The 23,721-nt window shown below is 44.3% G+C and overlaps 1 protein-coding gene and 1 long non-coding RNA gene across 3 annotated transcripts in view; one reads left to right on the top strand and one right to left on the bottom strand.

The window, feature by feature from the left end:
* The window catches only part of RALGPS1 (Ral GEF with PH domain and SH3 binding motif 1), a 391,212-nt gene that overhangs the window by 28,953 nt on the left and 338,538 nt on the right, over nucleotides 1–23,721 (bottom strand). The gene's annotated exons all lie outside the window — the stretch shown is intronic.
* On the top strand, nucleotides 401–10,938 carry LOC144275953 (uncharacterized). Its single transcript, XR_013348160.1, has 5 exons — nucleotides 401–1,509; nucleotides 4,340–4,528; nucleotides 8,237–9,200; nucleotides 9,484–9,708; nucleotides 10,463–10,938. It is a non-coding gene; the product is annotated as an uncharacterized LOC144275953 (long non-coding RNA).

Genomic DNA, 23,721 nt, shown 5'->3' with positions numbered 1-23,721 from the left:
AACAAAAATTCTTGGCCCCATGACCGGTCCATGACTTATACTAAAAATACCCCGGACTAAATTGTGGGGCGGGGTTCTGCTGGGCGGGAGTGCACTGGGGGGCAGCCCGGGCCAACAGCATCAGCTGCCCAGGGTCCGCTGAGCAGCGGCTGCTCCGGCCACCGGGGGACCACCAGCAGCGGCTGCTCCGGCCACCCTGGGGCTGCCTGAGCAGAGGCTAGGAAAACTGGCTCTGTGGCTACTCCAGCAGCAGCCAGTGTGGCTGGCTGCAGGGCTGCCCAAGTGGCTGGCTGCAGAGCTGCTCCAGCAGTGTCAGGTGTGGCTGTCCCTGGGGCCACCTGAGCAGCAGGCCCCGGAGTCAGCTGCCTGGGTGGCCCTGAAGTCAGCCGCCTGGGTGGCCCTGAAGTCAGCCACACTGGCCACTGCAGAAGTCACCGAGGTTGCAAAAAGTCACAGAATCCGTGACTTCTGCAGTAGACAGGGAACCCTAATTATAATTCCTTTTAAGGAGACTAAAAGAGCTTTCAGATCGAGCAGATATTAAGACACCAAAACACTAAAAACTAAACCTGGTTAAAAAAATGGTGAAACCCCTCTTAATGTATGCAAGAGGACTGGATAACTCAGATTGGGGATAGGTTATGGAGCCTTTCACCTCTAAAGTATTTGTTCCAATCAGGCTCATGTTGAGAGAATAGCTGGCTTGTGGGGGAGGGTGAAAGCAGAAGGGGGATATGGGGCCTTTCACCTTAGGGCACCAGTTCAAATCTGACCATCTGGTAGTGACTGACAGTCGTTACTATTTCATCAGTCTTGTGAAATGAGGTTATTGTCTAATTCCAGTTCCTGATGAACCAGTCCATATCACAACTGATCTCCCTAACGGTAGTACCTGTCGTGAGACTGCTGAATGAACAGGAGACAGGTTATCCTGAGCGGTAAGATAGGGTGGAGAGGCTTGCATGGCTGCTGCCGGTGCTGTAACTATTCGATGGATGAATAGTTCCCAGCACTAAATTCAGTCAAACTTAAAAGAAAGTAATGCATATTTTATTAAACTGTCCAGGATGCTGAGCAGAGACAGAACCCAGAAAATGCTGTTTCGTCTCCCTACAGGAAATTCTTGCTCTTCTTTTACCATGGGATTGACACCTTGTTAGTAGATTATTTATAGTCTCTAATGGGGGGAGGCGGGTCAGTAGAAGTGATTCATTTTAAATGAAACCCAAAAACTATTGCTTTTTATGTTTGCTGTAACTAATAAGGGTTGGAACACTATAAGACACAGGCTCATATTGGCATGTTTCTTCCTTTATACAGCATGGCTAGAAAGGCAACATCTGAGAATCCAATGAACATACTGATGTGCCTTCTGGTATTTTATTCCATTTGCATGCAGAAAAAAATTGGAAACTTCCAAATAAAATTCATAGAAGTCCTGTTATTAATTTCTGCAGTCATTCACAATGTACAGACTCAATGTAATTAAAGCTACAAAGCCAAGATAAGGTAAATTAACTATCAAACAATAGTATGCATTCCCTGTCTGAATATGAATTTTTCTCTTATTTATTATTTAGAAGTAATGCTTTGGAAGACGCTTTCTCCAAACATTAGTGGACCCTGTTACATTCCATTATTTACATAAATAATTTAAGGATGATCAACTAGAAATATCCAGTGAAAGTAATACTGCAGGCCCTGCTTTATTGCCTGCTACAAAAAACTTCTGTAATGAAGATGATTAGGAATATCTGTCATACCTAATATGGATGCTGTCACTGTACTCTAATCCCTCAAATGTTCAGTCAACTGGAGCTCATTTCAGGATTCCTATACCTGTATCAAGTATCTGGGTTTCTACTTTTAACTGAATATAGTTAGCATCTAGTAATTTGATCCATCTTTGTCAATCATTCTGATCTTTACAGACCATAGTTGTCACTGCAATGAAACTGTCTGGCGCTTTTTAGTGTACTGGTAAAAGCTACTTATACAGTACAAGCATTTAGATTAGAAAGTAATGATGGATTGGGAACTTGTTTTTGAGCAGCCTCTTCATTTGATTTGCTTCTTTTTCAATAAATTATTAGAAATAATTCTTGAAAGGAGAATGGAACGTGTTATCAATTAATATAAAATTGCTACTAATGTTCATTAAATTTAGCATTGAACTTGTAAACAACTATCCTTAGTTTTTATCCATAAATGGCTAGGACCTCCATTTAATATCCTATTTTACAGATGACCCCTCCAGCAGCATAGTACACCCTAGAATAATGCTGGAGCACTGAGGTCAGTATTGACTTGGAAGAAAAGATATTCCCTACTGAATCACCAATATCAATTTCTGCAGAATCTGGCTTTTTCTTGGATTTTTCTATGGGAATAATGCCCAGGCCTAACTTGGTTTACCTATGTGAGATCAGATGAAATACCAGATTACCGGAAGTTGCATGCCCAGTTATAGAGATTATGGCATCTGCTTCTCCAGTTTTTGACTGCACATTGTAGGGTTCTCTTAGGAAGTGGAGAATATTTTATTCCAATTACACTGTTAAGTGATGCCTGGGTTTTAGCTGTAGGGAGGCTATTAAAATCAACGAGAGTCATATGTTGTAATAATTGGGCCTACCTATTTACCCAAATTGTAAACTCAACGGAAAAGAGTAAGTGAAAGTTCTGAAGGTGTCACAATAACCTATAACAACAAATGTTAATGGGAAAAGGTATGAAAAGGAGACAAAGACTAAATTAGTGTAAAGGAAAAGGCCTAATCAATGAGTGTGCTGATATTGTGCTTAGTAAAAACGGTAAATGTGGAACTGAAAATTAATGTGGAAACTTGTGCGTCAGACATTAGGCCTAACCTGGTGGACAAAATAAATGAGGGGACAGGCTATTCCACCCACCATTCTTTTTGTGGGTCCTTAAAGAAGGGGACTCTGGAGGGAAAATAGAAAAGAGCAAAGGGAGGCTAGTGGAGTGAGTGTCAGGATCCTGGCTGCTACCCCCATTGTTTGTTGGGACCCTGAGCCTTCGTCATCCTGATGCTGAGAGATGTCCTGACTGAACTGGGCTAGAGTGGGGGATCCACATGACATTGCCACCCCTGCCACCTCCAACTGAATCCCAAAGTCCATCTGTGATTAAATGGGATTGCACTTTAACAACAGCAGCAATAACAGCTCCAGCGCATACTAACTACATTTTTCTCTTTTACCCCAAAGGATAATTATGACTTCTTTAATACCGTCTTAGAAATTGTCAAACAAGGGGTTTTTTCCTTCTAAAACTCTCTCCAGCTAAAGGGAACAAGAAATGTTTATCATAGGTTTTCGAGGTGGATACTGGATTAAAGTTTATTTTTTAAATTATCTCTTACTAGCGAGGATGAAAGACAGCATCTTGCTTGTTCTATGTATGCTTATTATAATACTGACACAGAGAGCAAAATGTAGCTAGTAGCAATGTAACTGGTGTACGGTGGTAATTTTAAACATTTTAACATAATAGGGAACATGCATGAGGCCACCACATATTCAAAAATACAGTTACAGAATAAAATGCATCAGCTCTAAATTGATTCCAAATACAGATTAGTGATGATACACACATACCAACAAACAAACAAAAAACTGAAGGAATTAGTTTACCAAGACATTTCTGACCATCAGGTTTTCCCACTGCCCATTTAGGCCAAAATGTTAAAAAAACAGCTCATAAGACTTTTATGGAATACAGTTAAAACTTGAACCTAATTTAAACCCAATTCAAATCCATATCTTAAGATGCCCTTTTTGACTCAGTTCCAGAAATCAAAGCACCCAGTATTTATTTTATCCAGTACTGTAGTTACACAGTACTTTGTAACTGGAGGAAAATTTCCCCAGGAAAGGTCTGCAACCATGGATCCTTGAATTATTCAGTTAAATCTCATCAGCACTGTATCAATCAACAAAGCGTGGTCTTGTGAATAAAAGTCCAGATCAATGCAGAGCCCAGAAGCTGCATGCATTCACTGCACATGTAGATCAGCTCTACATAAATGCATAATGCATCTTTCTCTCCTTAGACCACTGATAAAAGCAGCTAAAAAAACCCCATATCCACTGTATGACAGCATACCCATACAAAGACACTTTTGAATCTTAATTCCATGAAAGCAAAACCAATTTTTCACTGGAAGACTCAAAGCCACTTTCTGCCAGTGAAGACTAAACTGCTGCTGAATTCCAGCTTTCCCATTTCAGTTGTTGGTGTTAGTGCTATTTTAAAAAATTGCAATTATATTTTTATAATGTGGAAAATATATTTTTTTACTCTTTTCCCCCCCAAGGATGAAATATTTGTATTAGCTCCAACTTCCAAAAAATGTCACCTTCAAGCCGACACAAGGCCTGTGACAGTTAATGAAAGTTACAAGAGAATGAAAACAGCTGGTTATAATGGTGATAATGCTCGTGCAACCTATAGTGCTCCAGCTATAAGAATGCCTGCACACTGGAGTAAGCTGTCAGACTTGTATGTGAGTATTAAGAGTCTCAGTGCCCTAATGCTGACCATGAGGAGTGAATCATTCTTCAGTGGAGCACTCAAGGATTTGGCTGCACAACTCTTATTAATAGTAAAGAGGGGCTTAAGTTACCCTTTGAAAACAGAGCCCATTGGCCCAACTCTTATTTTCATACATGTGGGTGGGTGTTCTTGACAGTGAATTTTGCAACACAGCTGCTGATTTTGCATATGCGCAATCAGAGATGAATGCCTATGAATAGAGCCCTGCGTGGATACAAAATATGTATCTGCGTCTGATCCATGATCCACAAACATGGTCTGTGGATCTCTGCATCCAGATGCAGATATCCCTGGATATAAAGTGGATGTTCACAGATTTGCAGGGCTGTCTCTCTCCATTATTATTATTTATCTGTACCGCAGTAGTGCATAAGAGTTCCAACCCCATTGTGCTAGGCATTGTAGAAACACATCATAAAGAGATATTTTCCACCAGAAAGCATCAAGGTGCTTTTTTGAAACTGACGACATGGTTGTTTTTCAACATATCATTTAAGAGCCCTGACAACAGTGTTTCCATAGAAATAACAGTGCATTTTACCATTGACAAGGGGAGCAGAGCAGACTACTGATTTGAATGTGGTACTACCCCAACCTGAAAGTGCATAGGCTTGACTGATATAATTTGTTGCTTCATTCTTCTGAAACAGTTTTTTTTTTCCTTTGCCTGCAAATTAAAAGAAGTCTTTGGAATCCATGGGGGAGGGGGGTTTTGGAGCCGCCAAAAAATCTTGGGTTTGTTTGAAAAAAAAAATCTGTTGCTCAACATTACCCCAGCAAGAGACTTCCCTGTAAAAAGAATAAAGCTCATATAATTTATTAGGTTTTATTTCAGAGTGTAGACCACTATCCCAGACCCTGCTTGGTGTGTTGCAAATGCCTAGCCTTGTTGCTCAACAGTGAAGTTCCAGTCTCTAAATTCAGTTGAGATCAAGTGATTTTTGGTGCTTTTTTCCATTAAATGAGATCATCTGCTACTGAAAAGTCTCCTATTTATTCTCCTTGGCCCCTACCCTAGTGCATACTGTTGCCATGATTGCTATTCTATCATTATGGCTTTCAGGGAAACAAAGCACTTTAAGCAGGATTTTCCAGTTACCTGGCATGGAGAAAGGCAAATTTGGTTTTCATTATTTCTCAACATCATTGTCAAGACTATGCTGACATGTACAAGAAAATAATGTATAAAACTATCAAAACATTATTAAAAAAAACTGTTTACATTGGGTAACTTGAGAAACGCAGAAGAATGTGATGAGTGCTGTTTAGAGAACTATGGCAAGAGCATTTGGAAAACTTTACCACATATCTTTAATATCCCAGAGGATTATACTGTTTTTTCCTTTGCATAATTTTTCCATGAATAATCTTCCAAATGTTATAAATGAATGTCGCTTTTACAACCTTTTATTAAAACACAGGAACACATATGGTCTCTAGAGTAAAAAAAAAAGTTATAGTCCATTAATTTTCTTCTTAAAAATATCAACAAATAAACTAGTAGAAAATATACAGAGAGGAGCATGAAAGGTGAGCTATTCACCATAGGCTAGGATAATAGAAAGAATACCAGAGACTTTTCAAGAAGAAAATTCTCAACTTTCATGCTCCTCTCTGTATATTTTCTACTAATTTATTTGTTGATTTTTATTTTAAGAGAAAATTAATGAACTATGACTTTTTTTTACTCTAGAGACCATATGTGTTCACATATGTGTGTGTAAGAAATAAAACTGATATTCACTAACTATTTGCTAAAACTTACTGTTGACATTCAAAGCCACAGGGGCTTACAGTCACACCTCCTGACTGCAGTGCAGACATACCCTTAGAGTGTGACAGGGAGTTTAGTCTCCATTGACCATTCAGCTCTGGCCTCCCTTCTGAAACTGCCAAGAAGGGACCACCTCGTGCCAATTTTGTGATGTGATAACATATGGGGATTTGTCAAAGTTAACATAATATATGTCAAATAAAATATAAAAAGGACCCTAAAGGAGTCTGTCAGGCATCAGTGCCTCAGACTAGTATATTAGGTGAGCTTCCCTCACAATATGTCATCATAAAGGTAATAGCTGTAGCCTCAGAGTTTACTTCAATAGATTTTGACAATTACTCAATCATTTTCTGTACCTGTCTTCTAGTGGGCTAAGTACATTTACCTTACTGATGCTTCCCCCAACAGCTATGAGAGCACAGCTGGCAGAAAGCTGTTAAGTTAAAAGGAAATATATTGTCCATGCCTGAGTAAAACTTTCTTTAAAAAAAAATTCTTCCAGGGGGACACTATGACTCAACTGAGGCAAAACATGGTGGTCAAATCTCTTGCCCTCTGGGTGTAGTATGCTTTCATAAAGTATCCCGGAGATTAGGCTCTATGAATTAAAATAAAAGTTGGAAATCAATTAGGACACTGAAGAGAACTGTTTATGTTGAGAAGTGAATCCCACATAATAAAATGGTGAAAAGTTGTTGTTCTCTTCTTGATGGCTGTATCAGCTCTAATTGCTTTTACAAAATCTTGTTCTCAATTTTGTTTTGGGAAGCTTTGGTTCTGCACAGATTTTTTTTTAAAGCCAATTCTTGGTAGCAAACTTACTGATTGATAAAAATGTCTTAAATTCCACACATTTCTTCATTGATATCAATCACTTTCAAAAAAGGGTTCTGAAGATTTGCATGGAACAGAGCGCTCCATGGCAGGCTTATGAGACCACGTTTCACACAAGTGTAACATTTTCTTCCTGGGCTGTAAACTTCTGGGAGGAAAAAAAAAAAAAAAAAAAGGTAGATCTTATCCTAGAAGCTCAGCCAATACCACTTTAACAACAGCACCAGGAAAGTAGCCACCTAAACCATGAGGCAGCAATCGAGGGGTTGCAGGAGGATTAGACAACTCTCATTTCTACAAAATGACTGGCTGTTAAAGCACTCAGCACAAACTATTTATTGGTTACTGAGGCAACCATTAAAACAAACAGCAAAACTAAATGTCAGACTCCGTGTTTACATGGAAAATTATGCTTTCCTTTGAATCTAAAATACTGGAAGTGCCATACAGATTACATCACCAGTGTAGTACATCTACTGCCAAACGGTTACAAATGTGCAAACATCCTGGTGTCTCTGCCTTTCCAGCTGTATGGTTTTTTGAATGTTTTGTTTTTTTAACTCTTAAGTGTCACCTGCTCGAGGGCTAAAAAAATAATGCATTAAAATAACAAGTTACTTAAATTCTTCAGCCACTTCTAGGGCTGACCATATTGGGCTGAATTCTATCCCCAGTTACAGCTGTGCAAATAAAATGGTTACCCACTTTTTTCGTAACAATTGTTCTTTGAGATGTGTTGCTCACGTCCATTCCGTTCTAGGTGTGTGTGTGCGCCCATGTGCACGGTCATCTGAGATTTTTGCCTTAGCAGTATCCGTAGGACCAGCTGTGGCGTCCCCTTGAGTGCCATGCTCATGTGTTGGTATATCAGGTGCCACCAGCCCTAAACCCTCTCAGTTTCTTCTTGCCGACAACTCCGACAGAGGGGAAAGAGGGTGAGTAATGGAATAGACATTGAGCACCACATCTCGAAGAACAATCATTACAAAAAAGGTGGATAACTGGTTTTTCTTCTGCAAGTGACTGCTCATGTCGATTCCATTCTAGGTGACGCACAAGCAGTAGCAATGGAGACAGGTTCAGAGTGCGTGGTCTTGCAGTTTGCAGCACTGCTCTGCCAAAGCCAGCATCGTCTTGAGCTTTCTGGGTAAGCGCATAATGAGACATGAACATGTGGACAGACGACCAGGTAGGGGCTCTACAGAGCTCTTGGACTGGTACCTGTGCCAGAAAGGCCGCTGATGACGCTTGTGCCCTAGTCGAGTGTGTCGTCATGATTGCCGGCGGAGGCACTTTGGCCAGCTCACAGCAGTAGCAGATGCAGGCTGTGATCCAGGACGAAATCCTCTGAGCAGACACCGGGCAACCTTTCATTCTGTCTGCCACCGCTACACACAACTGTGCTGGCTTATGGAACGGCCTTGTTCTATCTATATAGAATGCCAGCACCCTCCTGACATCCAAGATGTGTAGCCTGCACTCCTCATCTGATGCATGAGGCTTTGGAAAGAAGATGGACAAGTATATATCCTGGCTAGTCTGAAACTGGGAAATGACCTTGGGCAGAAACGATGGGTGCGGTCGCAGCAGGAACTTATCCTTGTAGAAGACTGTATAGGGCGGCTCCGAAATAAGCGCCCTGATCGCAGACACCCTGCAGGCTGACATAATCGCAACCGGGAATGAAACTTTCCAGGCTAGAAATAGGAGAGAGCAGAAAGCCAGAGACTCAAATGGAGACCCCCCATGAACGTCAACAACACGAGATTCAGGTCCCAGGAGGGACAGTTTCCCGGACATGTGGGTAGAGATGCTCCAGACTTTTCAAAAACTGTGCCATCATGTTGTGAGCAAAGATTGACCTGCCTTGGAATGGAAGATGGAAAGCCCATATAGTGACCAGGTGGACCTTGATCGATGACAGGGACACACCTTGGAGTTTGAGGTGCAGCAAGTAATCCAGGATCTCCTGAAGCATGGCCCAGCACATGAATCTTTTCCATTTAGCCAGGTAAGTCATTCTGGTGGAGGGTTTCCTGCTACCCAGCAAGACCTTCTGGACAAGGGCTGAGCATGCCCATTTGTCTGTGCTTAGCCATGCAGTAGCCAAGCCATCAAATGCAGCACTGCCAGGTTGGGATGCAAAAGGCTGCCATGGCTCTGTGATCCGGCCAGAGGGGCAGCTGCAGCGGGGTGGCTACCGAAAGGCTCGGCAATGTGCCGAACCAGTGCAAAAGAGGCCACGAAGGGGCTATTAGGATAACTTTTGCCCTATCTTGCCTGATCTTCACAAGGACTCTGTGAATCAGCAGCACTGGCAGGAAGGCATACATCAGTCCCCCTGACCATGGAATGAGAAAGGCATCTAACAGGGAGCCCTTGTCCATTCCCCAGATCAAACAAAACACGTAGCACTTTCTGTTCTGCCTGGATGCAAACAGGTCCACCTGGGGAGTCCCCCACCTCTGGAAGATTATGCCGACCATCTCTGGATGGAGTGACCACTCATGGTGAGAGAAGTAAGTCCTGCTGAGCTGATCCGCCACGACTTTCCTGGTTCCAGGCAGTTGCATGGCTATCAGATGAATGGCATACACCCTGGCCAATGAGAGGCCAAAGGGCAGCACTGTGAATTAAAAATGGTGCCTGCCCACTATGAAATGGAGGATGTGTCTGTGACCTGGGAATATACAAATATGAAATAAGTGTGCTTTAAGTTGAGGGTGGTGTACTAGTCTCCTGGATCCAGGGAGGGGATGACAAAGGCCAGGGAGACCATGCGAAACTTCAACTTTTTGGAGAGACTTGTTGAGGCAACACAGGTCCAGGATGGGTCTGAGGCCCCCTTTCAGAATTAGGGAGTAGTGGGAATAGAACCCTTTTCCTTTCATGTTCTGAGGGATCTCCTCCACCGCCCCTAGGTGCAGGAGGTTCTCGACCTCTTGAATGAGGAGTTGATCATGAGAAGGGTTCCTGAAGAGGAACAGGAAAGAGCGGGGGAGGGAGGGAGGGGCGGTCGAAAATTGCAGGATATAGCCCCGAGATACTATGTCCAGCACCCAGCAGTCTGAAGTGACCCGCAACCAGACCGAATGGTAGGGATGAAGACAGTTGAGGAAAGGACAGGGAATTGACTGGGGCATTGCTTTCAGGTGCACCTTCAAAATGAGCACTTCTGGCCCCCGGGATGCTTCGCCAGGCCAGGCTGCATGGGTGAATGGGAGGAGGAAGGGCGGTGACGACTAAAACTTGTGTGTCTGTCCCTTCTCCTAGCAGATCCCTGACGAGGCTGCCAAGGCCTTGGTGGCGGGGGCAGCCGGAAATGCTTCTGTGCAGACTGCAGCATATGCAAGCCCAGCGAGTGAAGGGTGGCCCGAGTGTCCTTCAACCCATGCAACCTTATATCCATTTGTTTGGAGAAGAGACCATTCCCATTGAATGGGAGATCTGGATCTTGAATGGGAGGAATGGATCGAGATCTGCATCTCTTGGAAAAGGCCAGTGGTCTGAAGCCAGGAGATGCGTCTCATAACCACCGCCGCTGCAACCACCTTAGCCGCTGAGTCCCATGCCACCTGAAGGAAGCATCTAGCCACTGCGGTGCCTTCCTCCACCAGGGTGCCAAATTCTTGGGCCAAAACCTGCAGGAGGGACTCCTTGAACTTATGGAGGGAGAATCATGAATTAAAATTGTACCTGCCCAAAAGGGCCTGATGGTTCGCCATCTGGAATTGTAGGCTGGCAGTGGAATAAATTTATCTCCCAAAAAGGTCCAATCTTTTCGCCTCTTTATTTTGGGGAGTTGAGCTGGTGTGCCTCACTTGTCTTTTTTGTTGGCCGCAGAGACAACCAGCAAGTCCGGAGGTGGGTGGGTATAAAGGTACTCGAATCCTTTGGCTGGGACAAAGTACTTCTTTTTGGTCCTTTTGGAGGTGGGAAGGATGGAAGACAAGGTTTTCCAGAGGGTCTTGGCAATTTTGAGGACCCTGTCATGCACTTGTAGTGAAACATGGGCTGGGATAGAGGCTGAGAGGACACTGAACAAGGTCTCCACCTACTTGGCCATCTCCTCCACCTCTAGGCCCAAGTTCTCAGCCACTCATCGAAGCAGGGCCTGGTGTTCTTTAAAGTTATCAGGTGGGCTGGCTCTTGAGGGTCCCGTAACCATCTCATCCAGGGATGAAGATGATGACTGTATCACCGGAGGAGGTGCATAGGGGAGGGAGGTTTAAAGGTGGGTGTGGTCTCCCCTACCCCTACCTCCAAGCATGACGCCAATCAGGCCACTGTGCTGGTCACTGGCTGTGCTGCCAAGGAAGTGTCATCGATCTTGATGCGGCCTTGGGAGACCAATTGGGCCGGTGGAGTCTGGGCGAGGGGCTGAACTGCCTTTCCGTTCCGGAGAAATCCCGTTTCAGTGACCATGGTGGAGCCACTGCCGCTGGAGACTGGTGCCTGGAGTGAGAGGATCGGTGCCAGTATCGAGGGGACCGGTGCCAGGGCTGGGGGGACCAGAATCAGGACGGGGAGTGCTCCCATGAGGCAGGCGACTGAAAGCTGCACTGAGAGGACAACCTGCGGGGAGGGTGAATGGTACCGGCCATACAGAGACCGGCGCCTCCCCTTAGGTCATCCACGTAGAAATGGTGGGGATCGCAATGCGGTGAACGAGGGCGAGCCCCAGAGGATCTGGTCTCCGACTCTGGAGATCTTCAGGGTGGAGGACAGCACTGCCTTGTCTCAGGGGATCAGAGGTCCTCCACTGCTCCCTACGGGGTCTTAGCAGCTCGCTTGCTCTCGTGGGGAGCTGTTGCAGTTTCCTGTGGCACGTGCAGTGCCGGCGGCGCGGACGGAGGCCTCTGCTCTCTCGGTACCGTCAGGGGTTTGGATTCCCTACCACTCCCGGGAGTCGGTGGTGGATCCTTTAAGGGGCTAAGGGCCCTGACTGGGAAGGCACATCCATGTGGCTCCGGAGTGGCAGGGTGGCCCGAACTGGGTCCTTTACCCCATGTCCCATGGCCCTTCTTGCTCAGTGCCAGGGAGCTGTGCTTCTTTGTTTACTTTTGGGGCACTGGCGATGGGGAGCGGTGCTGGGCAGAGCCTGGTGCTGGGGGTGCGCTGCACACCGAGGCTGAGGTACTAGGTGAGTGTTGGTGGGACGGCCTGGAAGCCAAACAAAGGAAAGCCTCCATGAGGAAAGCCCGCAAGTCAATATCCCACTCTTTCTGAGTCCTAGGTCAAAAATGTTCACAAAAATGACACTTGTCCTTCACATGTGATTCCCCCAAGCACTTGAGGCAGCTGCTGTGGGGGTCACTTACAGGCATAGGCCTGTTCAGGGCCAGCCCACAACATTTTGGCACCTGAGGCGGGGAGCTCAAATGACAGTCACTATTGCAGGGACATTTTCACTACGTTCTGTTGTTGTTACAAAATGCACCATTAAAGTCATTTGTTCCATATGGCTGATGTCAGGTGTGCAGTCCAGAATAACAGAGTAATATCTTTCAGAGTAGCAGCCGTGTTAGTCTGTATTCGCAAAAAGAAAAATGAGTACTTGTGGCACCTTAGAGACTAACCAATTTATTTGAGCATAAGCTTTCGTGAGCTACAGCTCACTTCATCGGATGCATAAATTTATGCTCAAATAAATTGGTTAGTCTCTAAGGTGCCACAAGTACTCCTTTTCTTTTTGAGAGTAATATCTTGCTGACTTCAGATCTGCCACAATCTTCTGTTTGACTTTTGTTGCCAGTAACTGTATGATCTCATTTTGAATTGTTTTTCCAAGGTAGTGTGTGTGTACATTTCTTGGGTGGTGACTCTTCTTCGATGCTCCTGGAGTACAGCATCAAACTCATCCATCAGCTCCATAATTTTAAGGAAGTTTCTGTTGTTTGGCACATACAGCTGATCCGAAGTGCCACGCAGTGCTAGGTTTTGGGTAGCAAGCATTCTCACAATGACAACGAGCCTTTTCAGAACATTTTGCCAGTAAAGAGACTCTGATGCACTCTTCTCTTGATGCTGATCATCCATGGTGGCCTTTAACCTTAGTCTCATCTCAAACTCTTTCCACCTATGGAATGCTCTCTGGTGAGTTGCTGCCTTCTCATGGCATGTCAGATTTCTAGCCAGATTTTTCCAGTCCTTTGTTTCTGTAGAACCCAGTGTGGCTGGAACATTAGACTGGAAGAGTTTGCAACAAAAACAGCATGCAGCATTCTGGGTTTTTGAGTACATAAGCTATGGCCTCTCCACTTTGTCACCACTTGGGATTTCATGCCAGTAATGTGTTGGATGGAAACTTCTATTTTTATTGTCTTTGGGGAATTGTCTTCGGGGAATTGTCTTCATTGTCTTCACTTGCTGTGGCCCATGCAGTACAAGGAAGTCCCTCAGGCTACTGCTAAAGTGGGTCCACAGTCCTGGATCATCTAGACTGAAGGAACTAAACTCAGCAGAAAGCTGTTTCTTGCACCTCCACCACACTCTTCTCTGATCTACACTTTTCTTCAGGAATGTGCATGGTTACATCCAGATATGGATGCTGCAGTAGCTGCCAGGTCATCTGCACTCTGACTAACTGGAAGATCAGGCATCTCCTCACCACTCACATCCTCCCTGAGGCCGGAAGGCTCACCGTGAACATTTGTGTCTATGTATCTCAGGAGAGCTCCTTCCTGCTTAGATAGAAAAGCTTCCTTTGCTTTCTTTCTTTTTCTGAATGCTGCCCCAGAGGGGCGTTTTTTTCTTTCACTCATGACTGCTATTCTGTGACAGCTATAGTGGCTCCCAGCACTCAATTGAAGGGGACAAATAAGCAGGCTGGTAGTAGGGCCCGAGTGAGGGAAGATATCAGCGTCTTAAGGGCTTAACTGGCTCCTACTACTCCAGTTGACTGCCTGTTCTCCTCAAGTGGGTTCAGGGAAGCAGCAGGAAACAGGAATCTCCCTGAGAAGCTGGTGTTAATCAGTCCAGGCTCCTGGGGGGTGCTAGAGAGGTACATAAGAGGCTCCTCCTCCTCTCTCCCTGCAGCTCGTGCTGCTTTCTGTTATTCCCTCTCACCTTTTCTCCTGCCTGCCTGTTATGTCTCTTGTGCCCTCCTTCCTCCCGCACAGCACTCCACCATCTCTGTGCATCTAGAGCAGAGAGAATACATATGTACCAGCAGCAGACACAATTTTCTACACTCTTGGTCCTAGTGGTGTGCCCCCCCCCCCCCACCGCCACAGTCTGACACCTGAGGCAGCCGCCTCAGTTTGCCTCATGGTAAGGCCAGCCCTGGGCCTGTTACAGTCCACACAGAGACCGGGGCATGACCTCCACTTAACACTAACTACTATAAACAAACTATTTACAAGGCCCTAAGGCTCTACGTCAGAAAAGACAAAACCGCAAGCCCTTGCTATGCAAGGAAAGGTGCTCCGACTAACCACCATGGGCGGTAAAAAGGAACTGAGAGGGCATAGGGCCAGCAGCACCTGATATATTGATGCATGAGCGCGGCACTCAAGGGGGCGCCACAGCTGGCCCTATGGATACCACTAAGGCAAAAATCTCCAACGACCTCACACGTGGGCGCTCACACACCTAGAATGGAATCAACATGAGCAAGCACTCGAAGAAGAACCCTGATTTCTGCAGAGTTCCTATGGATCTATATTGAGGTAAGAATTTAGCCTATTTACTCCTTTGGCAGTAAGTATTATGGGGCCTCAACAGTGATGGATTTCTCCATTCTAAAGCACAGTGGAAACACAAGAAATAACAGATCTTATCTATAACTGAGCCCTGACGACTGCTCTACTTCAACACTGCCTCTGAAGAACCTGCTCACCAGACTCTCACCACCAATGCAGTCTAAAGGGGAGATGTAAAATGTTGACCCTTGAATGACGGGGTTGTTAAAAATATCCAGATTCCGCTTTGGGAGCTCACATTCCAATGCTTGGGAAACTCTCGCATGGATCCATTCAACATCCTATAAAATACAGATCAGGTCCCTACTGTTAGCATCTATTTTTTGAACATGAGTATTACTCTTTCAGTATTTGAACACTTTTTAAAAAGACAAAATAGACAAAGCTTTTGTAAAAAACAAACTTTCTATGTTCTGATTAGCTACTTTTCAGAGTGACACTGAGATCCACTAGAAAAACACATGTAGCTATCTGTACTGAACATCGCATTTAGTGATGTTCTAATTCTAAAGAATGTCAGACACTGGGAACTCTAAACATATCTGCTACATATTATGTCAAATATTCTGTTTTGCTCTGGGGAAAAAAATACTTAGCTCTATCTTCCAAAACAATCTGTCCGCTGGATGTAATGTGGGCCATCTCTTACCCAACACTGCAGGAACACAGATGCCATTTTTCAGCTAAGGCATTCAATTGGGAAATGTGAACAATTAACGTTTTCTGTGCATCATTAATGTCCTGTTTTTATAGCAGATCTAAGGGACTTAAAAACAGTCTCAATCAAGTTGTGTGAATCAGAAGAGTCCCTGAAAAACACAGGATTAAACTTCTGGTAAAGTCCCATGTTCTAAAACTATTTATAACAAACTTCTATATATGAGGGGATGCAATTTTCCTATAAAAGCACTATCTACAATTATACATAAATGTGGCAATGTAATGAGATTACCACTAAAACAAAAAATACCATTGTGAGACATTCATTTCAATCAAATGTCTGCCTCCTGTTTTGATTTACTAGAAAACTGGTTGGCAATCCAGGTGGAAAATGGACAGCTGGTTTTCTCCAATATTTTGCAAACAGAAATACTAACAAATGAAACTGTTTCACTGAGTCTTACACAGACATAGGATACTTCACTAAGAAAAACTATGTCTCATTGCAATGATCTTTAGTATACTCTGTGGGAGGGAGAGGGGAAGGAGGAGAAGGGCCGGTTTTGTTCAATATCTTCATCAATGATCTGGAGGATGGTGTGGATTGCACCCTCAGCAAGTTTGCAGATGACACTAAACTGGAAGGAGTGGTAGATACGCTGGAGGGTAGGGATAGGATACAGAGGGACCTAGACAAATTAGAGGATTGGGCCAAAAGAAATCTGATGAGGTTCAACAAGGACAAGCGCAGAGTCCTGCACTTAGGACGGAAGAATCCCATGCACCGCTACAGACTAGGGACCGAATGGCTAGGCAGCAGTTCTGCAGAAAAGGACCTTGGGGTTACAGTGGATGAGAAGCTGGATATGAGACAACAACATTGTGCCATTGTTCCCAAGAAGGCCAATGGCATTTTGGGATGTATAAGTAGGGGCATTGCCAGCAGACAGAGGGACGTGATCATTCCCCTCTATTCGACATTGGTGAGGCCTCATCTGGAGTACCGTGTCCAGTTTTGGGCCCCACACTACAAGAAGGATGTGGAAAAATTGGAGAGAGTCCAGCGGAGGGCAACAAAAATGATTAGGGGACTGGAACACATGACTTATGAGGAGAGGCTGAGGGAACTGGGAGTGTTTAGTCTGCCGAAGAGAAGAATGAGGGGGGATTTGATAGTTGCTTTCAACTACCTGAAAGGGGGTTCCAAAGAGGATGGATCTAGACTGTTCTCAGTGGTGGGCAGATGACAGAACGAGGAGTAATGGTCTCAAGTTGCAGTGCGGGAGGTTTAGGTTGGATATTAGGAAAAACTTTTTCACTAGGAGGGTGGTGAAGCACTGGAATAGGTTACTTAGGGAGGTGGTGGAATCTCCTTCCTTGGAAGTTTTTAAGGTCAGGCTTGACAAAGCCCTGGCTGGGATGATTTAGTTGGGGTTGGTCCTGCTTTGAGCAGGGGGTTGGACTAGATGACCTCCTGAGGTTCCTTCCAACCCTGATATTCTATGATTCTATGTGCTGAAGGAGGAGAAGCACTGGAAAGGAAACCCTATTTCCATCTTCAAGCCAGGCAACTAAAGTCAAGGACCTGAGGACAGACACCCACCCCTTACTGGATTTTGAAGTGACTAATCATTACCACGATATTATGTTTGGTAACACAAGGCAGCTCATAAGAGAGAAATACAGTATGTCACACTCAGAGTTTGGCTAGAGAGCTGTGAACTTAAGTTTTATTACCTTTAATACTGAAGCAGCTCAACTATGATGTGTCTAGTATCTCATGGGCGACACTAATGGCCCAGAAATCACATTAATTTAAATGGCATTACAATGTCCTCAGCCCTTTGTGGAGCTGGGCCTTAAGTTACCATGTGTCTGATTCTACTTTTACACCAGTTTTCACTATTTAAACTCCACTGACTGCAATGGTCTTACTCCTGATTTATAATGGTCAAACTGAGAGAAGAATCTAACCCTATATTAATTGACATTGATAACTGTGGGTATTCAGACCAAAATACCCCAAAATGAAAGTATTGGAAAATACAGTCACAGACTGGACTGTTTTTAACTCTGTATGGTCAAAATTCACGACTGATGTTTAGTACATTTTATGTTTTTAATCTATTCAAGGGGAAACTTAGCTATATTTTTTTAGCTTGAAATACAGACTTCTAATCCATCGACAAAAGTTCACACATAAAGAATAATTTAAAAACATACCACGGCTTATAAAACTGATATCACACAGGTCATCATTAGCAGAGAATTTTGAATGGCGATTAGGTATCGGGGGCGGGGGAGGGGGGAAGGTTAACATTAAAAAAAACTGAGAAATGCTTTAGAAGAGTGACTGACTGTTGTGTGTGAGATCATTTTTCTCAAAATTTTCTCCATGAAATTCATTAACTTGTGTGTCTGTGCACCATTGCCTCTACTGGAGAGATTGTCTATTAGAGGGTGAGATGATCAGAACCCTAACAGAGTCCAGAAAAGAGAATAAACTTGTTTTTAACAGCTTATGCAGATTCTGAATTAGCAAAAGTGGTAAGGACCTGCATTTCTGAAGGCAATTCCCAATGCAATAAGATTAGAATTTGCTGATGAATGTGGAATCTGCATACGTAAATAGCAACTGGATTTAGACTTTTGTTGTGGCAACTGCTGCACTGCTCCCTCCCCTACCAACCTCCTAAACAGAAAGCTCTTTCTTTCCCTAACACAGGGAAGAAAGGTAAGCAGCAGTATACGAACCCTGGACTTCAGGAAAGCAGACTTCGACTCCCTCAGGGAACGGATGGGTAGGATCCCCCGGGGGACTAACATGAAGGGGAAAGGAGTCCAGCAGAGCTGGCTGTATTTCAAGGAATCCCTGTTGAGGTTACAGGGACAAACCATCCCGATGTGTCGAAAGAATAGTAAATATGGCAGGCGACCAGCTTGGCTTAACGGTGAAATCCTAGCGGATCTTAAACATAAAAAAGAAGCTTACAAGAAGTGGAAGGTTGGACATATGACCAGGGAAGAGTATAAAAATATTGCTCGGGCATGTAGGAATGAAATCAGGAGGGCCAAATCGCACCTGGAGCTGCAGCTAGCGAGAGATGTCAAGAGTAACAAGAAGGTTTCTTCAGGTATGTTGGCAACAAGAAGAAAGCCAAGGAAAGTGTGGGCCCCTTAATGAATGAGGGAGGCAACCTAGTGACAGAGGATGTGGAAAAAGCTAATATACTCAATGCTTTTTTTGCCTCTGTCTTCACTAACAAGGTCAGGTCCCAGACTGCTGCGCTGGGCATCACAACATGGGGAATAGATGGCCAGCCCTCTGTGGAGAAAGAGGTGGTTAGGGACTATTTAGAAAAGCTGGACGTGCACAAGTCCATGGAGCCGGACGAGTTGCATCCGAGAGTGCTAAAGAAATTGGCGGCTGTGATTGCAGAGCCACTGGCCATTATCTTTGAAAACTCGTGGCGAACGGGGGAAGTCCCGGATGACTGGAAAAAGGCTAATGTCATGCCAATCTTTAAAAAAGGGAAGAAGGAGGATCCTGGGAACTACAGGCCAGTCAGCCTCACCTCAGTCCCCGGAAAAATCATGGAGCAGGTCCTCAAAGAATCAATCCTGAAGCACTTACATGAGAGGAAAGTGATCAGGAACAGTCAGCATGGATTCACCAAGGGAAGGTCATGCCTGACTAATCTAATCGCCTTCTATGATGAGTTTACTGGTTCTGTGGATGAAGGGAAAGCAGTGGATGTATTGTTTCTTGACTTTAGCAAAGCTTTTGACACGGTCTCCCACAGTATTCTTGTCAGCAAGTTAAAGAAGTATGGGCTGGATGAATGCACTATAAGGTGGGTAGAAAGTTGGCTAGATTGTCGGGCTCAACGGGTAGTGATCAATGGCTCCATGTCTAGTTGGCAGCCGGTGTCAAGTGGAGTGCCCCAGGGGTCGGTCCTGGGGCCAGTTTTGTTCAATATCTTCATAAATGATCTGGAGGATGGTGTGGATTGCACTCTCAGCAAATTTGCGGATGATACTAAACTGGGAGGAGTGGTAGATACGCTGGAGGGCAGGGATAGGATACAGGAGGGACCTAGACAAATTGGAGGATTGGGCCAAAAGAAATCTGATGAGGTTCAATAAGGATAAGTGCAGGGTCCTGCACTTAGGACGGAAGAACCCAATGCACAGCTACAGACTAGGGACCAAATGGCTAGGCAGCAGTTCTGTGAAAAAGGACCTAGTGGTGACAGTGGATGAGAAGCTGGATATGAGTCAGTGTGCCCTTGTTGCCAAGAAGGCCAATTGCATTTTGGGATGTATAAGTAGGGGCATAGCGAGCAGATCGAGGGACGTGATCGTCCCCCTCCATTCGACATTGGTGAGGCCTCATCTGGAGTACTGTGTCCAGTTTTGGGCCCCACACTACAAGAAGGATGTGGATAAATTGGAGAGAGTCCAGCGAAGGGCAACAAAAATGATTAGGGGTCTGGAACACATGACTTATGAGGAGAGGCTGAGGGAACTGGGATTGTTTAGTCTGCAGAAGAGAAGAATGAGGGGGGATTTGATAGCTGCTTTCAACTACCTGAGAGGTGGTTCCAGAGAGGATGGTTCTAGACTATTCTCAGTGGTAGAAGAGGACAGGACAAGGAGCAATGGTCTCAAGTTGCAGTGGGGGAGGTTTAGGTTGGATATTAGGAAAAACTTTTTCACTAGGAGGGTGGTGAAACACTGGAATGTGTTACCTAGGGAGGTGGTAGAATCTCCTTCCTTAGAAGTGTTTAAGGTCAGGCTTGACAAAGCCCTGGCTGGGATGATTTAATTGGGGATTGGTACTGCTTTGAGCAGGGGGTTGGACTAGATGACCTCCTGAGTTCCCTTCCAACCCTGATATTCTATGATTCTATGATCTGTTTTGTAACCAGAATTTCTGTCTTGTTTTAGGGGCTGAATGTAACAGGAAACTGAATGCTTTTTACTGCTTATGTAATGCCAACAGACCCCGGTCCTCGGCGGGTGAGATCGAACCTGGGACCTCTGGAGCTTAGTGCAGGAGCCTCTACTGCATGCGCTAAAAGTGATATGGCTGTTAGCTATGACTGTAGAGCTGACTCAATCTCTCTAAGCGGTCTTGGTGCCACTAGATGGGACAGAACACCATACCCCAAAGGTGTGTGGGTTACACTTATACCACAGAAGTGTTCTCCTTTGGCAGAATGAAGGCATAAATCACCTTAGCTAAACTCACAAGATTTTTATGGCACAAAGGAAGTGAAGAGAAAGAGCTGAAATCTGATGGGCTCTGGCATTTGGTGGACACCCGTGTACCAATTCATCACTCCTTGCACACTTGTAAAAATAATTAAATAGAAAAGTTCATTTTGCTCCGTCTTGCATGGCTGCAGCAGTATTTCATGTATATCATTAACAGCTTATTTAAATGGCTTTCGTTGAATTATAAACAAGGATGATATAAACCACTTTCTGGATGCAAAGTCTAATCTAGAATACATCTATCAATTTCTCTCTCTCTCGGTCACTGTAACAGTCCTCACTTGGGGTCTGGTTGGATAGTGAGGCCTAGTGGTCACGGCCGCAATGGGATTGTGAGGAGGGGAGCCCGGGCCCTCCCATTCCACTGTGCTCTGACTCAGGACACTTGGGACTACCAGTTGTCTGGCAACCAAGGCTGCTTCAGGCTGTCCTCCCTGGGCCTCTTCCTCTCGTACCCCCCTACCCGTCGGGGTCATCTTAGTCCAATGCTTTCCCCTAGTGGGGAAATCCAAACCACAATAAGAGGGATTATTCATATTCATATTCTGGAAAAAGAGGTAAACAGTGAGATGGCAAAAGTTGCAGATGATACAAAACTACTCAAGATAGTTAAGTCCCAAGCAGACTGTGAAGAGCTACGAAAGGATTTCACGAAACTGGGTTACTGGGCAACAAAATGGAAGATGAAATTCAATGTTGATAGATGCAAAGAAATGCACATTGGAAAACATAATCCCAACTATACATATAAAATGATGGGGTCTAAATTAGCTGTTACTACTCAAGAAAGAGATCTTGGAGTCATTGTGGATAGTTCTCTGAAAACATCTACTCAATGTGCAGCAGCAGTCAAAAAAGGGAATAGAATGTTGGGAATCATTAAGAAAGGGATAGATAATAAGACAGAAAATATCATATTGGCTTTATATAAATCCATGGTACACCCACGTCTTGAATACTGCATGCAGATGTGGTTGCCCCATCTCAAAAAAGATATATTGGAATTGGAAAAGGTTCAGAAAAGGGCAACAAAAATTATTAGGGGTATGGAATGGCTGCCATATGAGGAGAGATTAATAAGACTTGGACTTTTCAGCTTGGAAAAGAGACGACTAAGGGGGGATATGATAGAGGTCTATAAAATCATGACTGGTGTGGAGAAAGTAAATAAGAAAGTGTTATTTAGTCCTTCACATAACACAAGAACTAGAGGTCACCAAATGAACTTAACAGGCAGCAGGTTTAAAACAAACAAAAGGAAGGTTTTTTTTAAACACAACGCAGAGTCAACCTGTGGATCTCCTTGCCAGAGGGTGTTGTGAAGGCCAAGACTATAAAAGGGTTAAAAAAAGAACTAGATAATTTCATGGAGGCTAGGTCCATCAATGCCTATTACCCAGAATGGGCAGGGATGGTGTCCCTAGCCTCTGTTTGCCAGAAGCTGGAAATGGGCGACAGAGGATGGATCACTTGATGATTACCTGTTCTGTTCATTCCTTCTGGGGCACCTGGCACTGGCCACTGTCGGAAGACAGGATACTGGGCTAGATGCACCTCTGGTCTGACCCAGTATGGCCGTTCTTATGTTACCAATGTCCAACGTCCACAGGATACTTCCCTCTCTGGTGGTCTCTGGGGTGGGTCCTTCCTTGCCTCTGGGAGGGCTCCTTTGGGCAGCTGTATCAGAGTCTTAGGCTTCCTTCTGCTCTGCACTGCTGGAGCTGTGAGTCTTCTTACCTCCAGCTCTGCCACCCAAATGAGCTAATTCCCTGCCTTTTAATTCCTCCAGCAGATGGAGCATTTGCTGCAGGTGTGACAGGGAGGGGCTGGCTGAGCCCAAAATAATCCCTTAACCCCATGTTGCCCAATGTGGGGTTTGTATATCCCATCATAGTCACTCAGTGGTCTAGGTTTTGATCATAATAAATGTCATTCTGAATATGAAACTACTTATCAGATCAGGTCTGCTTCCTCTCATCAACTATTGGGTAAGAACAGACAAAGCTGGCAAATCAAGATAGCTTAAAACAGTACAGCTTTCAAGATGATGGATACTATTTCAGTAAATATAATTTGCACGTTCTGATTTTTAGTCTGGTTCAGAGAAATATTTATATTTCTCCTCATTTTCCAAAGTGAATAACCTAATTAGAAAACTGTAAATGCAGCATTCCTATTCTCTATCCAGCTTTTAGACGTTAGAGGTTTTTAAGTCCCAGCGTGACAAAGCCCTGGCTGGGATGATTTAGTTGGGGTTGGTCCTGCTTTGAGCAGGGGGTTGGACTAGATGACCTCCTAAGGTCTCTCCAACCCTAATCTTTTGTATTTTGTGTTGTAATAGAAATCAATATATTTGAAAATGTAGAAAAACATCCACAATTATTTAATAAATTTCTGTTGGTATTCTATTGTTTAACAGTGCGATTAATCACAGTTAATTTTTTTAAGTTAATTGCGTGAGTTGACAGCCTTAGTATTTTTTCATTATAGTTTTTTTTTTAAGTGTGTTGCTTTTTCACCACACTTGTTAGTTTTAAAAGTCCCCACTTGGGCATGGTGCCTGTCGTATACCTTATTTGTTGGCATCTTTGGACTGCTCTTGCGCCAATGTTAATGAAGCAGCTTGGGAAGAGTGAATACTCTCTTGGTGGTATCTATTCCAAAGTCTTATGCTGAAGCTTTCAGAGGCTTGGAACCATGGATTTAAAGACTTTTGAGGGAAAAATCAAAGCTGGTCAAGCAGGCAGGTGCTGCTAAGACTGCAGGTTCATTGAAGCTGACAAAACAAGAGGCATCCTAGATCTTTGCATCCCATTAGCCAGCCAGTCACAACTGGAACTGAAAAAAGAAGAATCTTTATCCAAAGGACTTTCTCTGCTGAGAGCAGCA

This window comes from Eretmochelys imbricata, chromosome 16 (assembly GCF_965152235.1).
Source record: "Eretmochelys imbricata isolate rEreImb1 chromosome 16, rEreImb1.hap1, whole genome shotgun sequence".
Lineage (NCBI taxonomy): Eukaryota > Metazoa > Chordata > Testudines > Cheloniidae > Eretmochelys > Eretmochelys imbricata.
This window is presented reverse-complemented; position numbering and strand designations above follow the sequence as displayed.